Genomic DNA, 19,710 nt, shown 5'->3' with positions numbered 1-19,710 from the left:
ACACTTTGAAAATTAAATACTGTGAACAGTGTTTAATTAGACTGTATCAGAAACGTAACATGATGACCCAATGTTGTTTTTAAGTCTGCTAAAAAACGCATTTGGATTTCTTGTATATTCATGATTGCCGTTGTAGTAGCCATAATTCAATGTTGTTATATTGCATTGTGCGTTGTGTTATCACTTTGCAGAACATTTCCCATCAACATGTTACGTATTGTACTAGGTGAGTGACAAATAAACCCTTCATGATTGATTTTTTTGTCCCTCCTTTTTGTATGTATTATTAAACAGATCATGATTATCCAATCAGCATAGAGAACGCAGTCATGAATCTGATTAATAAAAGGACCTGGTAACTTTTCTTGGTGGGATGAACTTGATGGGATTTCAAACTGCCCTATCTGTACCCTCATTTAGAATGCCAGGATGTATTAATATACCAGTACCCACTATGCCACGCCTGTAGGAACAACCCCTCACGATGATATGCTAATATGCCACACCCGATAGGTGAGAACTAACCAGGGCATGTGAGAACGACCCTCCCACTGCCTATGTGTTGTTGTATGATAAGGTATTTCTCAACAATGTATGGGAATTCAAGAGAAAATGTTGGGTCATTGATGGCTTTACCATTCATGTGTAATTCAGTCAGTATCATCATTATGCAAGTAGTGCATAATGATGATTGATGGTGGCTCATTGTCATCAAAAGCAAGTCAATGAAACAACACAAGGAACATCCAGTTTTTTTTAAGCCTACTGACTATACTGGCATGAATAAAACATTTTAGGGGGGAAGTCATGGAATCTGGCCTGGTGCCACGATTGGTTGCTGTGAGTCGTTACAACACATAATGTGACCGACTTTCTCCCCTAAACATGAACAATTTACATTAGGTATTTTGTGCAAAAACAGGACAACTTTTACAAACTATTACAAATAGAAAGCTGCTTAATAAGTTGGTTCCCCTGAAACGGGACAGGAGTATAGTACCAAACAGATGGTCTCTCCACCCTGTTTGCTAATGATATCATGTTGGATAAGTTCAGGTGCAGTGGGTGTACCATTCACCATGGATTCCCACATAAACGTAAGTTTGTGTGCTAAAAACACTGCAGCGCTTAACAACCTGATGCTAGACAGGAGAGTGGGGGCATCGATTGAGGAATCTCAAGTTAGTCTTGGTTATGGCACTAGATCACACTCATTTGCATTGCACACACATTGCATCACATTAATAGTAAAGGTAAGGTGATAGGCTTTTAATAGCAGTATTACCAGTGTACATTCCTGCACTGAACGTGGCAATGAAGACACAAACAGGGATCAAGATTCAAGATTTTTTATTACATCTGTTACATCTTACATACAATAAATTAAGATAATGGACAAGGGAAATGCATGATGTGCAAACATGTGAATGGTTCATACTTCTCAGTCACTTTATCTTCCAATGCAATATCATATGTAATGTTATGCAACGGCAACTGTTTGTGTCATTACACAAATTATCATAACATGGGTGGTGCAGGAGCAGTGGATATGTGGGGTTGGATATGGATATGTAGTGTTGTAGAAGTATAACGTATCAACAAAATGGACTTATGCATTCAAGTAAAAGTTCATCAATCTTGTACTTCAGCAAGTTTAGTGACTTTTCAGCATTTCCTCACACACAGCAGAGGGCACTTAGTGGAAGTGGGTGGACACAAGACTATCACTGATGCAGGTATAGAACGGAGCCACAGTGAGGCGAAGTCGACTCTGCCTCCACTCTTCGTGTGAGTCGTAGTGTATGACTTCTCTTGCAGGCCTGGCAGCTCTGACCCGAACCCCAAACACATGCTGGCTTGTAGACCGTCTTTCTTTTGTGGCGTTTCACTTTGAAGCTCAGGCCAGTGTTGCCACGGACTGTGTGCGGACCGTCAGAGAGTTTGGCCACAGCGTTACGCCTCACATCATGTTCTACCTAGAAAATATAATAAGACATTAAGCATACAGTAACACGCAAACATACAACATACAATTCTAAAGAAAATAAAAGGGGTTGGGGTTGCTGGCTCAATCAATTGGGTTCATGTGGTTAATAGTTTTTAATTCTCATTGTTTTATTAATCTATACATTAAGGCAGGGATTTTCGGTGAATAGAATTAGAGATTGCTGCTTTGAGTCTGTTCTATTGACTCCTGCTCAGATTGTTGAATCCTGTTGACACTGTAAATATATCCACGTTATTGATTGTATTTGTCCCATAGTTTATATGTGTGCCTATTCAATGATATATATATATATAGTGTTATTGTTATAGCTGCTAAATTCAGATAATTATTATAGGGCCACTCATATGTGGATTAAAAGGTGTTCCTTTTTGTAATGTTATAGTGGTGTGATGCTAAAGCTTCAGTAAAATCTGGCTCTAGTGTTCAGTAGACTTTCACTGTCCATGTTAGATATTAACTGGACATGTGGAACAAGCCCCACTACCAATTGCTGCATATTGCAATATACTCATCTCAACATATTTTTCCTTCTCAATATTATTTCCTCCATAGCTTTGCTGTTGATTACACATGGATCATTTTTATTTTGTCTAAATAGTCTTGAGTCCAAAAAGTGAAATGTCCTTGTGCCAAAGAAATTCCACACAGTCACTTGTGCTATTGATATTAGTCCACAGAAGTTATTCTGTTTATTCAACTTTTAGTAATAACATGAAAACAAAACAAATGGATTAGATAGATCAGACTTCCTTTATGTCTCCCTATTATAGGGAATATATGGGAGACACTAGAAAAATATAGGGAAACACTAGAAAAAAGGCAAGGGGCCATTTGATAAAATGACAACATTTGACAACACTTATAACTTCTGTGTTTCATTGGCAACTTATATTGTCAATCTTAACAACTGATACTGTTATTTGGCAAATTAAGCAGTGTTTAATATGATGATATTTTAGTCATAAATAGATAATGTTGTTACCACTTTTGTAGAAGGTTGCATAGAGCATGTCTGGGGGAGGAGGGAGGGGTGGAGCACAGTATGCTAGATTGTGATTGGTGGAGAGATGGTTCTATTGTTGTCTTTGGCCAATCATTCAGAGCACTACCTAACCCCAGACTCTCTAGTATAAGAAGAGTTGGTCTGTGTCATTTCTCCACAAGTCTTCCAGGATATCAATCATTTCTGATCAGATCTGACTGTGGACTCCAGACTTCGGGATAAGATGAACTCGCTCAAACTCAACTCTGATGAACAGGAGGAAAACAAAGACCTTGGTATGTTACTTACTCTGCCTCCCTTCACCCTGTTGGGTTTCCTCAATATACATTTTATTCTTAATCTTTATTCTTATTCTAATCATTTTGTTTAATTGTAATTTGACCTGTATCTTTGATGCAGATTAGATGAAGGTAATTTCTTCTATGCAAAAATAGTATTACTGAAGTCTGACATGCACACAATACTATTATGTTATGGGATGTAATACATCCCTTAACAACATTAAATGTTTTTAAGGTAAGTCATATGGATCTTGGCAACATTTTACATGATTATAGTATGTATTTAGTATGTGATTTATGTATTTATACGATGCACAATATGTGCTATAATGGAAGCCATTGCAATATTAAACATTGTAATATATATTGCTAATGATGAACATTAGTGAGGACCAATTATGTGAGTGTCAAAGTTGTCCTTTAACAACTTTAAAGTCCAAGTCTCAAAAATCTTTCTTTTGTCTTTGTTTCCAATCCAGTGTTGCATCATCAATCTGGCTTCCCTGTCCTACCAGAGGTGAATGAAAAGAGGAGGTTGGCTAAGCAAAAACAACACTGCTGTGACCAGTGTGGAAAACACTTCCTTAGCATCTCCAAACTTAAAATCCATCAGAGAATTCACACAGCAGAGAAACCATATGAATGTGATCAGTGTGGACAACGCTTCTCTGTGGTGTCCACCCTTAAAATCCACCAGAGAATTCACACAGGAGAGAAACCGTATGGATGTGATCAGTGTGGACATCGCTTCTCTGTGTTGTCCACCCTTAAAATCCACCAGAGAATTCACAAAGGAGAGAAACCGTATGGGTGTGATCAGTGTGGACAACACTTCTCTGTGTTGTCCACCCTTAAAAAACACCGGAAAATCCATACTGGGGAGAAACCATATGAATGTGATCAGTGTGGACAACACTTTTCTCAAATGTCCAACCTTAAAAAACACCAGAGAATTCACACAGGCGAGAAACCTTATGGGTGTGATCAGTGTGGACAACACTTCTCTCAAATGGCCAGCCTTAAAACACACCAGAGAATTCACACTGGAGAGAAACCCTATGGATGTGACCAGTGTGGACAGTGCTTCTCTAGTTTGACCAGCCTAAAAAGACACCAGAGAATTCACACTGGAGAGAAACCCTATGGATGTGACCATTGTGGACAGCACTTCTCTCAAATGGACAGCCTTAAACGACACAGAAGAATTCACATCAGAGACACAACCATACAACTGTGAGCAGTGTCAGAGTAAATTTAGACAAACATCCCTTAACTACACACCCTATAATTCACTCAGGCCTTATTGTGGTCTATTCAAAATAAAAATAAAAAATTTGCCTAAATGAAACAAACACACACACACACACACACACACACACACACACACTTTGAAAATTAAATATTGTGAACAGTGTTTAATTAGACAGTATCAGAGACGTAACATGATGGCCCAATGTTGTTTTTAAGTCTGCTAAACAAAAACGCACTTGGATTTCTTGTATAATTATTCATGATTGCCGTTGTAGTAGCCATAATTCAATGTTGTTATATTGCATTGTGCGTTGTGTTATCACTTTGCAGAACATTTCCCATCAACATGTTACGTATTGTACTAGGTGAGTGACAAATAAACCCTTCAGGATTGATTTTTTTGTCCCTCCTTTTGGTATGTATTATTAAACAGATCATGATTATCCAATCAGCATAGAGAACGCAGTCATGAATCTGATTAATAAAAGGACCTGGTAATACTTTTCTTGGTGGGATGAACTTGATGGGATCTCAAACTCTGCCCTATATCTGTACCCTCATTTAGAATGCCAGGGTGTATTAATATACCAGTACCCACTATGCCAAGCCTGTAGGAACAACCCCTCATGATGAATATACTAATATGCCACACCTTTGTGCAAAAACAGCACAACTTTATTACAAATAGAAAGCTGCTTAATGTTTGCATCTTTTATCTCTTTTTCTTTTTGTGTACATCTTACAGCCTTGCTGTAGAAGTGGAACTCCACTATATCCGAGTTGTTTTTAAAGACCTTGTTGAGCAAATATTTTGATCTGGGTAACACCTCTTTGCCAAACAGAGTATTTATTAGCTTTAACAAGTCCTCAAGTTGTGTTCCAGTTATATTATGCCTTGCTGCATGACTCATTAGAATGAGCAGAGCTTCTGCCTTTGTCGTTGTACATGCTAACACTAAAACTGAATCCATGTCTGGGTCAAATCCTATCTGTCCAAATGGAATGGGGATGCAAGCCGGAATGACATTGGCCATTGCATGTTTTTCATCCATATTTTTGACTTTTGCAGGTTTAAACATGCACAAGTGCATCATACTGTAGATTACAATGCATAAAAACAATACGCAATACTCACATTATGGTCAAATAGCAAATTCACACACCATTACACTCCTAAATTAATGGCATATACATCATTATGTTTTAAGAACTCTATCCTAGTGATTACTATTGGAAGATAGACAACACTTATAACACTCTGAAAAAACACTCAGAGCCAAGTGTAGTTGGCATTAAAAAGGCACAGCAAAAGAGATCACTGCAAGTATACTCCAATGATAAAAGCCTGTGAACAGCTCAGCAAACAAGGGCAATAAAAAGTTAAGTGCCAATCAGCAGTGTAACCATTAACCAAGAATGTCCCTGTCTTTAGGGGCAGCCAGAACAACCCATCAATGACCAAGTCAGAGACAGTGGTTTAAAGTTAGTTTTAACCCACTAGGGCGGAAGTTAGTTTAAAGCCACTGAGGCAAAACAAACTATGTTAGCAGCATAGCTAAAATAACCCATCAATGACCAAGTCAAAGACAGTGGTTCAAAGTTAGAAACACTAGCCTTAAACCACTAGGGTGGAAGTATAGTTTAAAGCCACTGGGGCAACATCAATTAAGTAGCAGCGAACTGTACAAACAAAAAAAGGGTAAAAAAGAACAGCGGTTCAACAGTTCAAAGGGCACATCTGTAATACAAATAAATATTTGATTAGTCTCATGATATAAACTGGTACTATACATAGGGACTCTTTGTGCTGTGGCAGTACAAGGCAGGCCTACCTTTGCCTCCGAGCTTGTGTGCAACCACACATCACTGACAGCTCTCAGCTCTGTCTTCTATTCTTGAGCTCAAATGTCTATTACAAAAACATACATATAAGTAACTTGGAGGATGTCTGCATAAATCAAACTAGAACCAGAGAGCTCTACATTAAAACAAAGGCTTACCATTATGCCAAAAGCACAAACAGGGCAACACACCGCCAGCAGCGTGAAGCAGGAACCAGGCAACCTGGACAAACGCAGTCTCACTCTGCCTGTCCAGATGCCATTTTAAAGGGTGTGGTGCCATTGCACACACCAGGTACCCGTCCCACCGATCACTGTGGGACTGCCATTGCACCAGCCCATTCTCACCCCCTCTGTGTCACCCTCCCGACGCGTTCCCAACTCGCTTTCTGCTTCACCCGTGAAATAGTAGGTTTCTATAGGAACTTGAATGGCCTTGAATGTGTCTTAATGGCTCTGCTTGAATAACAAGATGGAGATGAGAGACTCTTTCACACGAGGACATTGATTTGTTTAACATGTAAATGACAGCAGGGCATGCAGAATGAATAGCAGTGTGGCCTTTACAAAGTCCAGCATGTTCTAGAATAAACATGCCCATATATACACAATGTGTTTATAACAGTTTAGCCATCTTAATAACAATTGCCTGTAAAAAGACCACAACCATGTGTAGCATAACCATGATGGTTATGTAGATGAACTGATCATCACACTAATCAGATGTATCTTTCATATGTGTGTGCTCATTACGGTTTCGGTTGCCTGAAGTAGTAAAACTCTTTCCACACTGACCACAAGGAAACAGTTTAAATCCATTTGATTGACTAAAAGCTTTTCCACACACATCACAATGAAAGGGTTTCTCTCCAGTGTGAATTCTCTCGGGTTTGTTAAGGCTGGACATTTGAGAGTGTACACTGAGCACACCCATAGGGTTTCTCTCCAGTGTGAATTCTATGGTCTAAGTTTGGACATAGAAGGGAAGTGATCTGTGGTGCACAAAACAAATTATATCCATCAAATATATAGCAAAACTACACACTACAATGAAACACGTTTTAAGGGAAGTATAAGTAACATTAATGCATTTTTATAACATTTGTATATGTGTAGGCTACATTGGCGGATGCCCTCCCTCCCTCATGGCGCCCTAGGCAGTCGCCTACTCTGCCTATTGGGCGGGCCACCTCTTCCATAATGGATAAAGATATGGTATTTGTAAAGATAGGTTAGTATATCGAAGCTGATACAACAATTCATGTCATGTGTAGATTATTGTGTTATCACTTTATTAGTTGAAGGTAGCTTGGAACATGTCTGGGGAGGAGGGAGGGGGAGCATAGTATGTTAGATTGTGATTGGTGGAGAGGTGGTCCTATTGTTCTCTTTGGCCAATTGTCCAAAGCAGTTTGTGGCTCCATCTCAGACTCTCTAGTATAAGAAGAGTTGGTCTGTGTCATTTCTCTACAAGTCTTCCAGGATATCAATCATTTCTGATCAGATCTGACTGTGGACTCCAGACTTCAGGTGAAGATGAACTCTCTCAACCCCACCAGGGACATTTCTGCTGAACAGGGGGAACCCAAAGACCATGGTATATGTTACTTACTCTAATTCCCTGTTTTTTCCGTTGATATTATCAAGATCATTTTTTATTCTTAACTTATATTTTGTTTCATTGTGATTTGACCTTTAGCTCATTTCTGTTGTTCACCACAGTCATACAGAATACACATTTTAACACACATTGTTTCTCTTCTCTAATCACAATCTCCAAATATGATTAACCTTTGTTGTAAGATTTTGAGACAATTGTGATTTAATTATGTTTTCTCATTTTATGTCTTCATATAATGTGCAAATAAGTTAACATTGACTAATCCACTAAGTAATCAAGTCCACTAAGTAATGTCTAACATTTGTTCCTTTGTTTCCATTCCAGTGTTGCATCATCTGCCTGGTTTCCTTGTCCTACCAGAGGTGAATGAAAAAAGAAGATTGGCTAAGCAAAAACTACACTGCTGTGATCAGTGTGGAAAACACTTCCCTAAGATCTCCATACTAAAATACACCAGAGAGTTCACACTGGAGAAAAACCATATGAATGTGATCAGTGTGGACAACGCTTCTCTGTGTTGTCCACCCTTAAAATCCACCAGAGAATTCACACAGGAGAGAAACCGTATGGGTGTGATCATTGTGGACAACACTTCTCTAAATTGTTCGGCCTTAAAAGCCACCTGAAGATTCACACAGGAGAGAAACCATATGAATGTGATCAGTGTGGACAACGCTTCTCTGGGTTGTCCAACCTTGAAAGCCACCAGAGAATTCACACTGGAGAGAAACCCTATGGATGTGATCAGTGTGGACAACACTTCTCTACAATATTCACCTTAAACACACACCAAAGAATTCACACTGGAGAGAAACCATATGAATGTGATCAGTGTGGACAACGCTTCTCTGTGTTGTCCAACCTTAAAACCCACCAGAGAATTCACACCGGAGAGAAACCATGTGCATGTGACCAGTGTGGACAGTGCTTCTCTAGTTTGACCAGCCTAAAAAGACACCAGAGAATTCACACTGGAGAGAAACCCTATGGATGTGATCAGTGTGGACAACACTTCTCTACAATATTCACCTTAAACACACACCAAAGAATTCACACTGGAGAGAAACCCTATGGGTGTGATCCCTGTGGACAACACTTCTCTCACAGGACCAACCTTAAAAGACACCAGAGAATTCACACTGGAGAGAAACCCTATGGATGTGACCAGTGTGGACAGCACTTCTCTGACATGGCCCACCTTAAAACACACCAGAGAATTCACACTGGAGAGAAACCCTATATGGATGTGACCAGTGTGGACAGCACTTCTCTCGACTGGACAGCCTTAAACAACACAGAAGAATTCACACCGGAGAAACAAACATACAACTGTGACCAGTGTCAGAGTAAATTTAGACAAACATCCCTTAACTACAAACCATATAATTCACTCAGGACTTGGTCAGGACGTGGTCAATTCAAAATATTTTTTTAAATTTGCCTAAATGAAACACACACACACACACACACACACACACACACACACACACACACACACACACACACACACACACACACACACACTTTGAAAATTAAATACTGTGAACAGTGTTTAATTAGACTGTATCAGAAACGTAACATGATGACCCAATGTTGTTTTTAAGTCTGCTAAAAAACGCATTTGGATTTCTTGTATATTCATGATTGCCGTTGTAGTAGCCATAATTCAATGTTGTTATATTGCATTGTGCGTTGTGTTATCACTTTGCAGAACATTTCCCATCAACATGTTACGTATTGTACTAGGTGAGTGACAAATAAACCCTTCATGATTGATTTTTTTGTCCCTCCTTTTTGTATGTATTATTAAACAGATCATGATTATCCAATCAGCATAGAGAACGCAGTCATGAATCTGATTAATAAAAGGACCTGGTAACTTTTCTTGGTGGGATGAACTTGATGGGATTTCAAACTGCCCTATCTGTACCCTCATTTAGAATGCCAGGATGTATTAATATACCAGTACCCACTATGCCACGCCTGTAGGAACAACCCCTCATGATGATATGCTAATATGCCACACCCGATAGGTGAGAACTAACCAGGGCATGTGAGAACGACCCTCCCACTGCCTATGTGTTGTTGTATGATAAGGTATTTCTCAACAATGTATGGGAATTCAAGAGAAAATGTTGGGTCATTGATGGCTTTACCATTCATGTGTAATTCAGTCAGTATCATCATTATGCAAGTAGTGCATAATGATGATTGATGGTGGCTCATTGTCATCAAAAGCAAGTCAATGAAACAACACAATGAACATCCAGTTTTTTTTAAGCCTACTGACTATACTGGCATGAATAAAACATTTTAGGGGGGAAGTCATGGAATCTGGCCTGGTGCCACGATTGGTTGCTGTGAGTCGTTACAACACATAATGTGACCGACTTTCTCCCCTAAACATGAACAATTTACATTAGGTATTTTGTGCAAAAACAGGACAACTTTTACAAACTATTACAAATAGAAAGCTGCTTAATAAGTTGGTTCCCCTGAAACGGGACAGGAGTATAGTACCAAACAGATGGTCTCTCCACCCTGTTTGCTAATGATATCATGTTGGATAAGTTCAGGTGCAGTGGGTGTACCATTCACCATGGATTCCCACATAAACGTAAGTTTGTGTGCTAAAAACACTGCAGCGCTTAACAACCTGATGCTAGACAGGAGAGTGGGGGCATCGATTGAGGAATCTCAAGTTAGTCTTGGTTATGGCACTAGATCACACTCATTTGCATTGCACACACATTGCATCACATTAATAGTAAAGGTAAGGTGATAGGCTTTTAATAGCAGTATTACCAGTGTACATTCCTGCACTGAACGTGGCAATGAAGACACAAACAGGGATCAAGATTCAAGATTTTTTATTACATCTGTTACATCTTACATACAATAAATTAAGATAATGGACAAGGGAAATGCATGATGTGCAAACATGTGAATGGTTCATACTTCTCAGTCACTTTATCTTCCAATGCAATATCATATGTAATGTTATGCAACGGCAACTGTTTGTGTCATTACACAAATTATCATAACATGGGTGGTGCAGGAGCAGTGGATATGTGGGGTTGGATATGGATATGTAGTGTTGTAGAAGTATAACGTATCAACAAAATGGACTTATGCATTCAAGTAAAAGTTCATCAATCTTGTACTTCAGCAAGTTTAGTGACTTTTCAGCATTTCCTCACACACAGCAGAGGGCACTTAGTGGAAGTGGGTGGACACAAGACTATCACTGATGCAGGTATAGAACGGAGCCACAGTGAGGCGAAGTCGACTCTGCCTCCACTCTTCGTGTGAGTCGTAGTGTATGACTTCTCTTGCAGGCCTGGCAGCTCTGACCCGAACCCCAAACACATGCTGGCTTGTAGACCGTCTTTCTTTTGTGGCGTTTCACTTTGAAGCTCAGGCCAGTGTTGCCACGGACTGTGTGCGGACCGTCAGAGAGTTTGGCCACAGCGTTACGCCTCACATCATGTTCTACCTAGAAAATATAATAAGACATTAAGCATACAGTAACACGCAAACATACAACATACAATTCTAAAGAAAATAAAAGGGGTTGGGGTTGCTGGCTCAATCAATTGGGTTCATGTGGTTAATAGTTTTTAATTCTCATTGTTTTATTAATCTATACATTAAGGCAGGGATTTTCGGTGAATAGAATTAGAGATTGCTGCTTTGAGTCTGTTCTATTGACTCCTGCTCAGATTGTTGAATCCTGTTGACACTGTAAATATATCCACGTTATTGATTGTATTTGTCCCATAGTTTATATGTGTGCCTATTCAATGATATATATATATATAGTGTTATTGTTATAGCTGCTAAATTCAGATAATTATTATAGGGCCACTCATATGTGGATTAAAAGGTGTTCCTTTTTGTAATGTTATAGTGGTGTGATGCTAAAGCTTCAGTAAAATCTGGCTCTAGTGTTCAGTAGACTTTCACTGTCCATGTTAGATATTAACTGGACATGTGGAACAAGCCCCACTACCAATTGCTGCATATTGCAATATACTCATCTCAACATATTTTTCCTTCTCAATATTATTTCCTCCATAGCTTTGCTGTTGATTACACATGGATCATTTTTATTTTGTCTAAATAGTCTTGAGTCCAAAAAGTGAAATGTCCTTGTGCCAAAGAAATTCCACACAGTCACTTGTGCTATTGATATTAGTCCACAGAAGTTATTCTGTTTATTCAACTTTTAGTAATAACATGAAAACAAAACAAATGGATTAGATAGATCAGACTTCCTTTATGTCTCCCTATTATAGGGAATATATGGGAGACACTAGAAAAATATAGGGAAACACTAGAAAAAAGGCAAGGGGCCATTTGATAAAATGACAACATTTGACAACACTTATAACTTCTGTGTTTCATTGGCAACTTATATTGTCAATCTTAACAACTGATACTGTTATTTGGCAAATTAAGCAGTGTTTAATATGATGATATTTTAGTCATAAATAGATAATGTTGTTACCACTTTTGTAGAAGGTTGCATAGAGCATGTCTGGGGGAGGAGGGAGGGGTGGAGCACAGTATGCTAGATTGTGATTGGTGGAGAGATGGTTCTATTGTTGTCTTTGGCCAATCATTCAGAGCACTACCTAACCCCAGACTCTCTAGTATAAGAAGAGTTGGTCTGTGTCATTTCTCCACAAGTCTTCCAGGATATCAATCATTTCTGATCAGATCTGACTGTGGACTCCAGACTTCGGGATAAGATGAACTCGCTCAAACTCAACTCTGATGAACAGGAGGAAAACAAAGACCTTGGTATGTTACTTACTCTGCCTCCCTTCACCCTGTTGGGTTTCCTCAATATACATTTTATTCTTAATCTTTATTCTTATTCTAATCATTTTGTTTAATTGTAATTTGACCTGTATCTTTGATGCAGATTAGATGAAGGTAATTTCTTCTATGCAAAAATAGTATTACTGAAGTCTGACATGCACACAATACTATTATGTTATGGGATGTAATACATCCCTTAACAACATTAAATGTTTTTAAGGTAAGTCATATGGATCTTGGCAACATTTTACATGATTATAGTATGTATTTAGTATGTGATTTATGTATTTATACGATGCACAATATGTGCTATAATGGAAGCCATTGCAATATTAAACATTGTAATATATATTGCTAATGATGAACATTAGTGAGGACCAATTATGTGAGTGTCAAAGTTGTCCTTTAACAACTTTAAAGTCCAAGTCTCAAAAATCTTTCTTTTGTCTTTGTTTCCAATCCAGTGTTGCATCATCAATCTGGCTTCCCTGTCCTACCAGAGGTGAATGAAAAGAGGAGGTTGGCTAAGCAAAAACAACACTGCTGTGACCAGTGTGGAAAACACTTCCTTAGCATCTCCAAACTTAAAATCCATCAGAGAATTCACACAGCAGAGAAACCATATGAATGTGATCAGTGTGGACAACGCTTCTCTGTGGTGTCCACCCTTAAAATCCACCAGAGAATTCACACAGGAGAGAAACCGTATGGATGTGATCAGTGTGGACATCGCTTCTCTGTGTTGTCCACCCTTAAAATCCACCAGAGAATTCACAAAGGAGAGAAACCGTATGGGTGTGATCAGTGTGGACAACACTTCTCTGTGTTGTCCACCCTTAAAAAACACCGGAAAATCCATACTGGGGAGAAACCATATGAATGTGATCAGTGTGGACAACACTTTTCTCAAATGTCCAACCTTAAAAAACACCAGAGAATTCACACAGGCGAGAAACCTTATGGGTGTGATCAGTGTGGACAACACTTCTCTCAAATGGCCAGCCTTAAAACACACCAGAGAATTCACACTGGAGAGAAACCCTATGGATGTGACCAGTGTGGACAGTGCTTCTCTAGTTTGACCAGCCTAAAAAGACACCAGAGAATTCACACTGGAGAGAAACCCTATGGATGTGACCATTGTGGACAGCACTTCTCTCAAATGGACAGCCTTAAACGACACAGAAGAATTCACATCAGAGACACAACCATACAACTGTGAGCAGTGTCAGAGTAAATTTAGACAAACATCCCTTAACTACACACCCTATAATTCACTCAGGCCTTATTGTGGTCTATTCAAAATAAAAATAAAAAATTTGCCTAAATGAAACAAACACACACACACACACACACACACACACACACACACTTTGAAAATTAAATATTGTGAACAGTGTTTAATTAGACAGTATCAGAGACGTAACATGATGGCCCAATGTTGTTTTTAAGTCTGCTAAACAAAAACGCACTTGGATTTCTTGTATAATTATTCATGATTGCCGTTGTAGTAGCCATAATTCAATGTTGTTATATTGCATTGTGCGTTGTGTTATCACTTTGCAGAACATTTCCCATCAACATGTTACGTATTGTACTAGGTGAGTGACAAATAAACCCTTCAGGATTGATTTTTTTGTCCCTCCTTTTGGTATGTATTATTAAACAGATCATGATTATCCAATCAGCATAGAGAACGCAGTCATGAATCTGATTAATAAAAGGACCTGGTAATACTTTTCTTGGTGGGATGAACTTGATGGGATCTCAAACTCTGCCCTATATCTGTACCCTCATTTAGAATGCCAGGGTGTATTAATATACCAGTACCCACTATGCCAAGCCTGTAGGAACAACCCCTCATGATGAATATACTAATATGCCACACCTTTGTGCAAAAACAGCACAACTTTATTACAAATAGAAAGCTGCTTAATGTTTGCATCTTTTATCTCTTTTTCTTTTTGTGTACATCTTACAGCCTTGCTGTAGAAGTGGAACTCCACTATATCCGAGTTGTTTTTAAAGACCTTGTTGAGCAAATATTTTGATCTGGGTAACACCTCTTTGCCAAACAGAGTATTTATTAGCTTTAACAAGTCCTCAAGTTGTGTTCCAGTTATATTATGCCTTGCTGCATGACTCATTAGAATGAGCAGAGCTTCTGCCTTTGTCGTTGTACATGCTAACACTAAAACTGAATCCATGTCTGGGTCAAATCCTATCTGTCCAAATGGAATGGGGATGCAAGCCGGAATGACATTGGCCATTGCATGTTTTTCATCCATATTTTTGACTTTTGCAGGTTTAAACATGCACAAGTGCATCATACTGTAGATTACAATGCATAAAAACAATACGCAATACTCACATTATGGTCAAATAGCAAATTCACACACCATTACACTCCTAAATTAATGGCATATACATCATTATGTTTTAAGAACTCTATCCTAGTGATTACTATTGGAAGATAGACAACACTTATAACACTCTGAAAAAACACTCAGAGCCAAGTGTAGTTGGCATTAAAAAGGCACAGCAAAAGAGATCACTGCAAGTATACTCCAATGATAAAAGCCTGTGAACAGCTCAGCAAACAAGGGCAATAAAAAGTTAAGTGCCAATCAGCAGTGTAACCATTAACCAAGAATGTCCCTGTCTTTAGGGGCAGCCAGAACAACCCATCAATGACCAAGTCAGAGACAGTGGTTTAAAGTTAGTTTTAACCCACTAGGGCGGAAGTTAGTTTAAAGCCACTGAGGCAAAACAAACTATGTTAGCAGCATAGCTAAAATAACCCATCAATGACCAAGTCAAAGACAGTGGTTCAAAGTTAGAAACACTAGCCTTAAACCACTAGGGTGGAAGTATAGTTTAAAGCCACTGGGGCAACATCAATTAAGTAGCAGCGAACTGTACAAACAAAAAAAGGGTAAAAAAGAACAGCGGTTCAACAGTTCAAAGGGCACATCTGTAATACAAATAAATATTTGATTAGTCTCATGATATAAACTGGTACTATACATAGGGACTCTTTGTGCTGTGGCAGTACAAGGCAGGCCTACCTTTGCCTCCGAGCTTGTGTGCAACCACACATCACTGACAGCTCTCAGCTCTGTCTTCTATTCTTGAGCTCAAATGTCTATTACAAAAACATACATATAAGTAACTTGGAGGATGTCTGCATAAATCAAACTAGAACCAGAGAGCTCTACATTAAAACAAAGGCTTACCATTATGCCAAAAGCACAAACAGGGCAACACACCGCCAGCAGCGTGAAGCAGGAACCAGGCAACCTGGACAAACGCAGTCTCACTCTGCCTGTCCAGATGCCATTTTAAAGGGTGTGGTGCCATTGCACACACCAGGTACCCGTCCCACCGATCACTGTGGGACTGCCATTGCACCAGCCCATTCTCACCCCCTCTGTGTCACCCTCCCGACGCGTTCCCAACTCGCTTTCTGCTTCACCCGTGAAATAGTAGGTTTCTATAGGAACTTGAATGGCCTTGAATGTGTCTTAATGGCTCTGCTTGAATAACAAGATGGAGATGAGAGACTCTTTCACACGAGGACATTGATTTGTTTAACATGTAAATGACAGCAGGGCATGCAGAATGAATAGCAGTGTGGCCTTTACAAAGTCCAGCATGTTCTAGAATAAACATGCCCATATATACACAATGTGTTTATAACAGTTTAGCCATCTTAATAACAATTGCCTGTAAAAAGACCACAACCATGTGTAGCATAACCATGATGGTTATGTAGATGAACTGATCATCACACTAATCAGATGTATCTTTCATATGTGTGTGCTCATTACGGTTTCGGTTGCCTGAAGTAGTAAAACTCTTTCCACACTGACCACAAGGAAACAGTTTAAATCCATTTGATTGACTAAAAGCTTTTCCACACACATCACAATGAAAGGGTTTCTCTCCAGTGTGAATTCTCTCGGGTTTGTTAAGGCTGGACATTTGAGAGTGTACACTGAGCACACCCATAGGGTTTCTCTCCAGTGTGAATTCTATGGTCTAAGTTTGGACATAGAAGGGAAGTGATCTGTGGTGCACAAAACAAATTATATCCATCAAATATATAGCAAAACTACACACTACAATGAAACACGTTTTAAGGGAAGTATAAGTAACATTAATGCATTTTTATAACATTTGTATATGTGTAGGCTACATTGGCGGATGCCCTCCCTCCCTCATGGCGCCCTAGGCAGTCGCCTACTCTGCCTATTGGGCGGGCCACCTCTTCCATAATGGATAAAGATATGGTATTTGTAAAGATAGGTTAGTATATCGAAGCTGATACAACAATTCATGTCATGTGTAGATTATTGTGTTATCACTTTATTAGTTGAAGGTAGCTTGGAACATGTCTGGGGAGGAGGGAGGGGGAGCATAGTATGTTAGATTGTGATTGGTGGAGAGGTGGTCCTATTGTTCTCTTTGGCCAATTGTCCAAAGCAGTTTGTGGCTCCATCTCAGACTCTCTAGTATAAGAAGAGTTGGTCTGTGTCATTTCTCTACAAGTCTTCCAGGATATCAATAATTTCTGATCAGATCTGACTGTGGACTCCAGACTTCAGGTGAAGATGAACTCTCTCAACCCCACCAGGGACATTTCTGCTGAACAGGGGGAACCCAAAGACCATGGTATATGTTACTTACTCTAATTCCCTGTTTTTTCCGTTGATATTATCAAGATCATTTTTTATTCTTAACTTATATTTTGTTTCATTGTGATTTGACCTTTAGCTCATTTCTGTTGTTCACCACAGTCATACAGAATACACATTTTAACACACATTGTTTCTCTTCTCTAATCACAATCTCCAAATATGATTAACCTTTGTTGTAAGATTTTGAGACAATTGTGATTTAATTATGTTTTCTCATTTTATGTCTTCATATAATGTGCAAATAAGTTAACATTGACTAATCCACTAAGTAATCAAGTCCACTAAGTAATGTCTAACATTTGTTCCTTTGTTTCCATTCCAGTGTTGCATCATCTGCCTGGTTTCCTTGTCCTACCAGAGGTGAATGAAAAAAGAAGATTGGCTAAGCAAAAACTACACTGCTGTGATCAGTGTGGAAAACACTTCCCTAAGATCTCCATACTAAAATACACCAGAGAGTTCACACTGGAGAAAAACCATATGAATGTGATCAGTGTGGACAACGCTTCTCTGTGTTGTCCACCCTTAAAATCCACCAGAGAATTCACACAGGAGAGAAACCGTATGGGTGTGATCATTGTGGACAACACTTCTCTAAATTGTTCGGCCTTAAAAGCCACCTGAAGATTCACACAGGAGAGAAACCATATGAATGTGATCAGTGTGGACAACGCTTCTCTGGGTTGTCCAACCTTGAAAGCCACCAGAGAATTCACACTGGAGAGAAACCCTATGGATGTGATCAGTGTGGACAACACTTCTCTACAATATTCACCTTAAACACACACCAAAGAATTCACACTGGAGAGAAACCATATGAATGTGATCAGTGTGGACAACGCTTCTCTGTGTTGTCCAACCTTAAAACCCACCAGAGAATTCACACCGGAGAGAAACCATGTGCATGTGACCAGTGTGGACAGTGCTTCTCTAGTTTGACCAGCCTAAAAAGACACCAGAGAATTCACACTGGAGAGAAACCCTATGGATGTGATCAGTGTGGACAACACTTCTCTACAATATTCACCTTAAACACACACCAAAGAATTCACACTGGAGAGAAACCCTATGGGTGTGATCCCTGTGGACAACACTTCTCTCACAGGACCAACCTTAAAAGACACCAGAGAATTCACACTGGAGAGAAACCCTATGGATGTGACCAGTGTGGACAGCACTTCTCTGACATGGCCCACCTTAAAACACACCAGAGAATTCACACTGGAGAGAAACCCTATATGGATGTGACCAGTGTGGACAGCACTTCTCTCGACTGGACAGCCTTAAACAACACAGAAGAATTCACACCGGAGAAACAAACATACAACTGTGACCAGTGTCAGAGTAAATTTAGACAAACATCCCTTAACTACAAACCATATAATTCACTCAGGACTTGGTCAGGACGTGGTCAATTCAAAATATTTTTTTAAATTTGCCTAAATGAAACACACACACACACACACACACACACACACACACACACACACACACACACACACACACTTTGAAAATTAAATACTGTGAACAGTGTTTAATTAGACTGTATCAGAAACGTAACATGATGACCCAATGTTGTTTTTAAGTCTGCTAAAAAACGCATTTGGATTTCTTGTATATTCATGATTGCCGTTGTAGTAGCCATAATTCAATGTTGTTATATTGCATTGTGCGTTGTGTTATCACTTTGCAGAACATTTCCCATCAACATGTTACGTATTGTACTAGGTGAGTGACAAATAAACCCTTCATGATTGATTTTTTTGTCCCTCCTTTTTGTATGTATTATTAAACAGATCATGATTATCCAATCAGCATAGAGAACGCAGTCATGAATCTGATTAATAAAAGGACCTGGTAACTTTTCTTGGTGGGATGAACTTGATGGGATTTCAAACTGCCCTATCTGTACCCTCATTTAGAATGCCAGGATGTATTAATATACCAGTACCCACTATGCCACGCCTGTAGGAACAACCCCTCATGATGATATGCTAATATGCCACACCCGATAGGTGAGAACTAACCAGGGCATGTGAGAACGACCCTCCCACTGCCTATGTGTTGTTGTATGATAAGGTATTTCTCAACAATGTATGGGAATTCAAGAGAAAATGTTGGGTCATTGATGGCTTTACCATTCATGTGTAATTCAGTCAGTATCATCATTATGCAAGT

Source organism: Nannobrachium achirus (genome assembly GCF_963921795.1).
Source record: "Nannobrachium achirus genome assembly, chromosome: 16".
Classification (NCBI taxonomy): domain Eukaryota; kingdom Metazoa; phylum Chordata; class Actinopteri; order Myctophiformes; family Myctophidae; genus Nannobrachium; species Nannobrachium achirus.
This window is presented reverse-complemented; position numbering follows the sequence as displayed.